The sequence below is a fragment of the Mercenaria mercenaria genome, chromosome 16 (genome assembly GCF_021730395.1).
Source record: "Mercenaria mercenaria strain notata chromosome 16, MADL_Memer_1, whole genome shotgun sequence".
NCBI lineage: Eukaryota > Metazoa > Mollusca > Bivalvia > Venerida > Veneridae > Mercenaria > Mercenaria mercenaria.
The window spans coordinates 70,032,204-70,041,150 of record NC_069376.1 but is presented as its reverse complement, the minus strand read 5'-3'; the positions used below and the strand labels follow the sequence as shown (position 1 = coordinate 70,041,150).

General features: G+C 38.1%; 1 protein-coding gene across 1 annotated transcript in view; it reads right to left on the bottom strand.

Annotated features, from left to right (window-relative positions):
• The window catches only part of LOC123540187 (dolichyl-diphosphooligosaccharide--protein glycosyltransferase subunit STT3A-like), a 285,963-nt gene extending 277,595 nt beyond the window's left edge, over positions 1-8,368 (bottom strand). Inside the window, exon 1 of the mRNA XM_045324998.2 lies at positions 8,364-8,368. The gene's annotated coding sequence lies outside the window, so the exon portion shown is untranslated. The remainder of the gene's footprint in view (positions 1-8,363) is intronic.
• Positions 8,369-8,947: the final 579 nt, after the last annotated feature.

Here is an 8,947-nt window from a genome sequence, read left to right as displayed (position 1 = left end):
TCTACACTGGTCGCATAGGCAGAATCAGTCGTGTCCAGCATGATAAAGGTGCCATTAAATTAGTTTTCTTCCAAACATAAATGATATAACGTAAGCAGACATTTGAAACCTATCCTTTGCCAGTGTATCGAACCGGTATCAAACCTGAAATTTTGTGCAATCACGATTATTTGCTCCAATTAAGCTACCACTTCAAGAATCTAACAAATGTCGTCCATTTAACAATATTAATTATTGTGTTTGTTATTGATCCTCCTTCATGGCAAGCGTAAGGATATATTTCGACGGCATTCTGACCACATTAGTAGGGACATACTCCTTTGAACCCCTATCCTTCACCGGATGAGAGGTACAAGATAATAATTAGGCAGACGACCTGTTATGGTAAAAGAAGCATTGTTCTATTCTATTTATGATTATTGTCAGGTTGTTCTAATTGGAATTCCAAAGCACCTGTTGTAAAATTCTAAGGCGATTTTCTGTGACACTAAGTAATTAAACATCGATTAATAGCAGAGTCTATCCATTTAAATGCCTTTGATTTTGAGCCATTTAAAGACTTTCACTTCAGTTGATTTATAGGATTATCAGGTCAGACGAAGTATAATGTCAGTTATTTATAGTAGAGTTTCGTTCAGTTGATAAGTTCGTAATGTATACATTTCTGTTTTAATACAAAATCAGCCGTTCGCAAAGTGTACATGTCTTGGGAAATTTTAGTATAAGCATTCTGAGCATTTGTAAAAAAAGTCACGTCAGTTGTTCAGGATCACTGTCGTTGGTTCCGATACGTGCGCTGTGTACCGTGTTGTGTTGACTATAATCCCTTTAGCACAGTAAGTTCAGTCAAGGGCACTTGGGGTCTTCCTCCACCAACAAAGCTGCTAAGTCAACATTTTACCTATAAATGAGTCGGTGCGACGTTAAACCCAACATAACAAACAAATCAGTCAGGAGCTTTTCATCATTCAAGCTTGAGCGCAACGCTAAAATACCCGGTATGCGAACTTGACAGGAAGTTAGTTCGTGGTACGATCTTACACAGTTTGTGTTATACATGTTATGATCAATTAGACCCATGTATATGATGGACTCAATTACTGTTCTGTATCAACCTCCATGTTTGTCTGCGGATGTCACGGTAGGTGGAATCTCTCCTATATTCTTTCGGGCATAAACAATACAGGTTTGGCAAATTCCAGTGATTTCTGTTTGACAAAAGAAAATACGCATGGTGTTGTAGCTGTTAAATTCTTGCTTGTCAAGAAATGAAAAAAAAAAGATCTTTCTACAATTTCGAATTGTTATATTAATTCCGCACAAATTAAACAACACTATTAGCGGTATAATATGTAAAAGTGTTAACTGTTTAGACACATGTATTCTACGGGAGGTGAATACGGTTGGTTTGTAAATAACCTACCGGAGTTATTTCCCATTGTTAGATATTCTATGTAAAAGAACAGGAGTCACGCAAGGTAGTTTAGCAGATTTCGTAGTCAGTAGCCCCTATCATAGTGCAACATAAGAAATACTTCAAGATTTGTGACAGTGTTCCATTGCTGCATGTGTTTACATGAACCATAACCAGTAATTTATTTTCTGCATACTACGCTTACATATTGAAAAGCGCATTTCTGTAAAAGTGCTTTAGAAAAGAAGAGTCCTATTTTAGATTTGAATTAATCTCTCAATGACTAGTAACTTAACTCCACGTCGAAACGCATAAATTACAAGAGCCGTATAAATATGAAACAGTGTTCATTTAAAAAGAGTCTCTTTAGCTTAATATTGCAAGACAGCAAGGTAAAAATCCCTCCATGGTACACGAAAACTTTGGTCTTTTGTGGTGTTCAAGCAAAACTCCTAAGTCTATCTATCGAAATACCGAATCGTCGAAACTGCCTAGAATATGTGACAGAATATAAACGATTTCCTGATTTAATAGAATTTCAGGTTCGGCATGTATCCACAATGTGGATGAAAGTAGCAATCTGGGAAAATATAAAGTAAAACCAAAAGGACCAGGTCAGTCTCTCCTAATGCCGTTTGAGACTAAACACTAGCGTCAGGCAAATGTTGACATCCTTCACATACAAATGGCAGTGCGTAGATTAAGCGTCTCTCTGCCATTTTAATACTAACACTTGGCCAATTGCTCTAATGTGTTGCCTATTGCCCGACCAGCTCAGTCAGTTGAGCATCAGACTGTCTGAACCCTTGATATTCGAAGGTTGTGGTTCGACTTGACGGCCTGGTTTCTCTGCTCATTTAGTGGTGTATCTTAATATAGCAGGACGACAGCGTTTGATTTAAAGCCGCACTTTGTTCAGTTATCTATCAGTTCACTTTTATCTCCGATTCGTCTCGGAATGAATCCCAAATACATTTTGGCTTAAGCGCCGCTTTTCAACAGTACATTTGAGCCGTGCCATGGGAAAACCAACATAGTGGCTTCGCGACCAGCATGGATCCAGACCAGCCTGCGCATCCGCGCAGTCTAGTCAGGATCCATGCTGTTCGCTTTCAAAACCTATTGCAATTAGAGAAACTGTTTGTGAACATCATGGATGCGCAGTCTGGTCTGGATCCATGCTGAACGCAAAGCCACTATGTTGGTTTTCTCATGGCACGGCTTATTTGTATTTCAGTGATGAAATGTTCATTATGTAGTTGAACAAATCAGTTGTACTGGATTGTATAACAGTACCAACATGTTCGTAACAATCAACATCTCCACATGAATCAGAGGTAGAGGATGAAATGACATCTGATACGGTGTATTTTATCAAATCACCAGGGAGAACGATATGCCGTGCCCGTGGATCGAACTCAAGCGTACTATTGAGCTAAGCTGGTCAGTTGTATAATATTTGTACACGTACATGTATCTCACATATCATAAATTCCAAAATAAAGAACGTGCTTTTAAAGGGTTCATTTAATTGTTGCCATGGTTCCCTTTTTTGACAATATTTAGATTCGCAATGCCATAACTTTTTCCCTGTCAATCCCAGTTTCACTATTTTACCCAGTTCGTATAAACTTAAACGATCAGTTCAGATCCGTTTCCATTATATCAAATGATGAAGATTGAAACACTACATATAATGGGGAAAAATAATCAGTGAAAATTACAACATCCGTATACACCGTTAAAAGTATCACCCACGAAACCTATAAAACTGAAATCTCCATATTTGCAGATGAAACGTAAAAGTAATCCATATGCAATAGTAAGTACTTCGCACACGTAGAGAAATATATTGAATTAAAGTTAAAAGTAAAGCAATTTTTTAGTTTAAATATTGTAAAGTTATAAGCACAAAATATCAAGTTAAAATCACTGTAGATAAAAGCACCCAGCATGCAGTTAAATCCGCATAAACGTTTAGTACAGTATGCAAAGTTAAATATATAGAGTCAACAGCGACTCATATAGTTGAAAGCACAACATAAACCACATATCAAGTTAAAAGTACCACACGATCAGATGAAATTGTAAGGAATTTTATCAATTTGAGCAGAAAAACACTGTGATATAATAACGTTAATTTCTTCTACTACTAAGGCCATGCTAAGTCAATTTGTATTTCTTCGGAATGACCATCAAAAATTTCATCAACAAAGTCCCATTCAGAATATTTTTACAGAACCAATTTTGTTATCTTTCATAGAAAATTCAAATTACAAGCTCTAGCCCTAGCACAGCTCAAAATCCATTATTGTTTATTACAAAACAACAAACTCCAAGTTTAACATACTTCGGTTTTTCGCATCTTATTAGAAATCCTCTATAATGTCAGGTTGATACAAAAACGACAACACAGAAAGGAATAAAGTGGCATTGGGAGGCTATTGTTTGGTTCAGATGATGCCTGCAATCCAAGGTGACAATAGGTTTCTAGCTTTTACGGCGGATAAAGATTAAATGTACATCATTCTCCAAACTTAATTTAACGAGCACACAACTGGTCATAGCCTTATCAGATCAAGTGGTTCCAACGTTGTTTGAGCGGTGAATTTTACTCAGAACAAATGGTGAAATATGACCGATTGTATAAATTTCCGATCTTGTAAGTATGATTTAAAGGAATTTCTACCGGTTATATAACGAATTGAATGAAAACGATGGGTGCACCTGGAGCGCAAATGTCTCCGTTTCTTAGCACATTTGTCCATTTGGCTGAGATTTGTGCCGTTTATTCAAACACTTCTGTACAGTCCGGCGGGGGAAGGAAATTTGTGTCAGTTATCATATATAGTGCTTATCGGGAACAAGAAACTATTAAAAGACTTCTTATCTAAAGGGCTACCTCTTAAAAACAAATCATGTGTATTTTCATAGAATTATTCGGGTTTGCATCAGAAAAATCGTCCGAAAACCTAACGCAACGCAGTTTCGAGTGGGTCGCTACGCAACGCAATCAAGTGGATATCGTTCTGTGTTTTACTTTGTCGCGATTCCTTCCGATGCGGTACCCATCTGGGTCCCATATGGGTGCAAAACTGACCAATTACCAAAATTCGTATTAAAAGGATGATAACTGATGAAAATTTACACTGCTGAACCGAGCAGAAAATAAACACATGGCAAACATATTGTATTTGCTCCAAGGGCTATAGACAAGGGCCTCATATGGGCCCGATGTGGGCAAAGAATTACGTATGGGTCCCATATGGGACAAATATTAATCTGCCCACATGGGCTTACCCGTATACAGTCCGTAAAGGGCACATATGAGCTTGCTTGCTGGGAAATAAAACAAAATTTTACTTGTCCATGAAACAAAAATGCTAAAATAGGATTGAATGTTCGCCATTCAAAAATGAAAATGAACGGACTAGCATGTATACTAGAACATGTACAATATTTTATCTTAAGGTTAGGTTAGGTTTAATATAGGTTTAATAGTGTACATGTATATTCAATGCGTGCGTATACTGAATGCGGGATATTTAATGCCGACCGTTATTTAGTCGGTAAAAACATGCTCTATTCTATTAATCAAACGTGCCATTTTATTATTGTCTTCAGTTAGCATTTACCGTACATGTAATCCAACAACAATCTGACTAAAGTACTTGATCTTCTAAACGAAAATCTGAGAATGACCCTTCCACATTCGTCTTCTGTATATTTTGGATTTCCGATATTGCTATTTTTATTTTCGCAAATCTATTTTTATTTGAACCAATCAGACGACTTGTTTCAACAAGCATTTGGCTGAACCATCAAAATAGCATCGAATGTCAAAGAGTAAGAAAATGTGCAGTTAGTCTGAACCTAGGACCCCTCGCTTACAGGGCAAGTGCCCTGCTGACTGAGCTAACCGGCTGTCTGACATTTTACTTGACCAAGTCCGTACCATGACATATGATTTTTCTCAAAACACGAGGGCGTAGTCGCGATGTGATCGTCATAAGAATTGTAAATATGAAAAACCCAGGCTAAATATAGATTTTTCAAACTTCTACATTCACATATAAAATGTTGTAAGTAAGGCTCTGACTGGTTAGTGGAAGGGTCGTCAGAACGAGGCTATCAATAGCACGTCTTCAGATTCGACAGAGTCCATCTCATACTACTGGAGGTTACTCCCATCGCCTTAGAGCTAGGAGACGAGGGAGGAAATCTACTGGCCACACGGGAACAAAAAAGAAGCCAATGCAACCTTTCAAGGTTATGCATTGGAATGCAGAAGGACTCCTCAATAAGAAAATGGACTTAGAGAACATCTTGTTTGATAAGGACATTCAGGTCTGCTGCATCCAAGAGACTCACCTTAGCGAGGACAAATTCTTTAAGGTTAGAGGCTACCAGTGCTTCCGTTGTGACAGGTTGGGTAGGAGCAAGGGAGGAATCCTAATACTGGTGAAAACAACATAGCAGCAACGCAGATCACCGTGCACATGGATGACTCCGAGTATCAGCTGTTATGCATAAAACTAAGAGATGTGGAGTTAAATGTTGTCAACCGCTACTCCCCAAATGACAAACCTCTATCCCTTGACACGATCCCAGTGCAGGACTTAAACTTTCTAGTCATTGGCGACTTCAACAGCCACTCACAGACCTGGGGATATGACCACATAGACAGGCGTGGAGAAGATGTAGAGTCCTGACCAGATGTCACAACTTGTTGCTGATCAACAACCCCGACGACCAGGACACTTTCTATTCCAGACTTGGGCACACCACTTCTACTCCTGATCTTGGTTTCTGCACTGAAGACATCCACAAGAATATTTCAAGAGAAGTAGGCCAGCAACTAGGCGGTAGTGTTCACTGTCCTGTTTACCTCACCTTGCAGTATAGGACAATACAGAAACCAAGCTTACCTCGTTGGAACTACAAAAAGCTGATTGGATAAGATACAGAGAGCTTACAGATGAAACCTGCAGATAGATTCGCACTGAAGGCAGGGACATCAACAAAGTCACAAAGGATTTCAATGCAGCCGTACTCTAGGCAGCCAAAAAATGTATTCCTAGAGGTTCCAGGAGAGATTACAAACCATACTGGAACAAGGAGGAGTTGTCAGAAGCCAGGCGAGAGGCTGAAACACAACCGTCCCAAACCAACAACATAAAACTCCAAAAGGCAAGGGCCAAGTTTCTGAGAGCCAAGATCCAGGCCAGAAGAGAAAGCTGGAAAGAAAAAACTGCCTCATTCAATTTAGAAAGAGACAGTAAAAAGCTCTGGAAACTTACACGGCAATTGAATGATGAAGGCAGATGCGAAAGAGGCACTACATCTGTAGAAGAATATGGTTCTCTGCTGACTGGAAAACAGGCTGCAAATAAGTTTGCTGAAAACTGCGAAAGTAAGCAACATCACATTCAACAGAGGATGGCAAAGAGAAGTTAGAAGATGCTGACCCATATTGGAAGTTTCGCTACAAAAAAAAACCTTCACGATGTCTTCAACCCGAGCTGGAAGGAGGGAAAATTTCCACAGGTCCAGAGGAAGGCGATCATGGCACCTGTTCTAAAACGTGGAAAGGACAAGAAGAAAATAGCCAACTATCGCCCTATAAGTCTCACTAGCACAGTGGGGAAGACCACGGAAAGCATTATAAACCAACGCATGAAGTGGTACTTGGAAGCTAACAATATCCTGGCCCACCAACAGGCTTTCTTCCGGTCATTCCGATCAACAGAGGATAAAACAACATACCTTGCACAAGAAATCGAAAATGCTTTCAGGTAAAAAGGATTACTCTAGTAACATAGGTAGACCTTCAGAGAGTTTTTGACAAGGTATGGGTGGATGGTCTTCTAGTGAAACTTCAGAGGAATGGTGTTGAAGGCACCATGTACAGATGGATAAAGTCCTATCTCTTCATCCGAAGGGCTAGAGTGAACCTTGATGGAACCTCTAGTCAGAAGTTTCTGCAGAGACATGGGGTTCCCCAAGGAGGAATAACCTACTCTTTTTCTTCTCTTCATCAACGATCTGGTGGCTGAACTTCCAAGAGGAGTCAAAGCTGCTCTCTACGCGGATGATTTGGTGCCTAGAAGAAGAAGAAGAAGAAGAAGAAGAAGAAGAAGAACGAATAAAAACGAATCTAACAGGGGATGTAACGGAGCAAGGGCATATGGAGAATTTTGGAACTTCGTCAATTCGCTCAGAAAGGTCCTTTTTAATGTTCTCTGAAAGTGTCAGTATATGGCACGGATGTGATATATTTCCATATTTGAGAGCTGCAGACCTAGACATTTCAGAAATATTTTCAAAATGATTTTCGTGTAATAAATGCTGATATTCTACAGAAGCGTGAAAGGGTCATCGGACGCTTATACGTTTTATTACGTAACAGGCCCGGGAAGGATATTAGACTATGGAGTGATTTTATATGTGTAACTATGTTAAGAGGTCATTTCAGGATTAATTAAAAGACGTTATGTTTGGTCTTAAAAAGCACATTCAGTACAACTTGCATTTGGATACCTCTGAAGAAAATGACAAAATCTGGTTTCTTATCAAAACAGGTCTCTTAATACAACATAATCTTTTCTTCAACAACAACACAAGTTTGACTGTGTTTACAATTGACACTATTGGCTAACCACTATCTTTCTCCCCTTCCCAAATAATAAACAGTTATATATATGATTGCGCAGATGCTTTGCATCTATATCTATCCCCTGGTTACTACTTAAAGATATGTTTGAAGTCATATCAAGATTCCACGTTTTGAACAATCGTTCAATTAACGTTTTGCGTTTTGATAAAGTTTATTAGGTCAGTGAGCGATAAAAAATTATCTTCTTAATGCATATTAAAAAAAACCTCTCGGATACGACACTAATATGGATTTCAGTTCTATCTTAAGGATGTACGAGCGTTTTTTTTTCAGGATATTCGCCATTTTGAAAAATGCTTCTTCGAATATTGCTTTCGAACAAAAGTCTTGCTCAAAATTAATGCCAAATAATTAAAATATGGATAATAATGTATCATTTAAGCAAATAGATGCTCCTTTTTGCGAAAAAAATTTTTTCACCCTTTTTTTTGGCTGGCATTTGCCTAAAATTGACGTAAGATTTGCAATGGGGTAGGGGTAAGTAATTTCAAATGTCTATTAAAGTAGATCAGGTTTGGTTCTGATATTTTCCTGACTGATACATATAATAATAAGCTATAAAAAATAAAAGTTTTCATGATAGCACTTTATATTATCTAGAAATTTAAAACTAAAAGAATAAAAAATATCAAAATTTACCAGTTTTTAACAGTTTTTTCTTAATAACTCTCTTAGATGCACGGTGACCCCAACTTTTTTCTTTCCATTTTGAAGCATTTTTTGTGTGTCATTAAAGCTGCAAAATATTTTGAAAATCTTAACGTCAGATTTTTTTTGTAGATCTAAATACGTTTTTTCCATTGAAAAGAAAGTGGGTGGGGTAATTATGTCAAAATGTAAAAATGAAAGAGACCTGT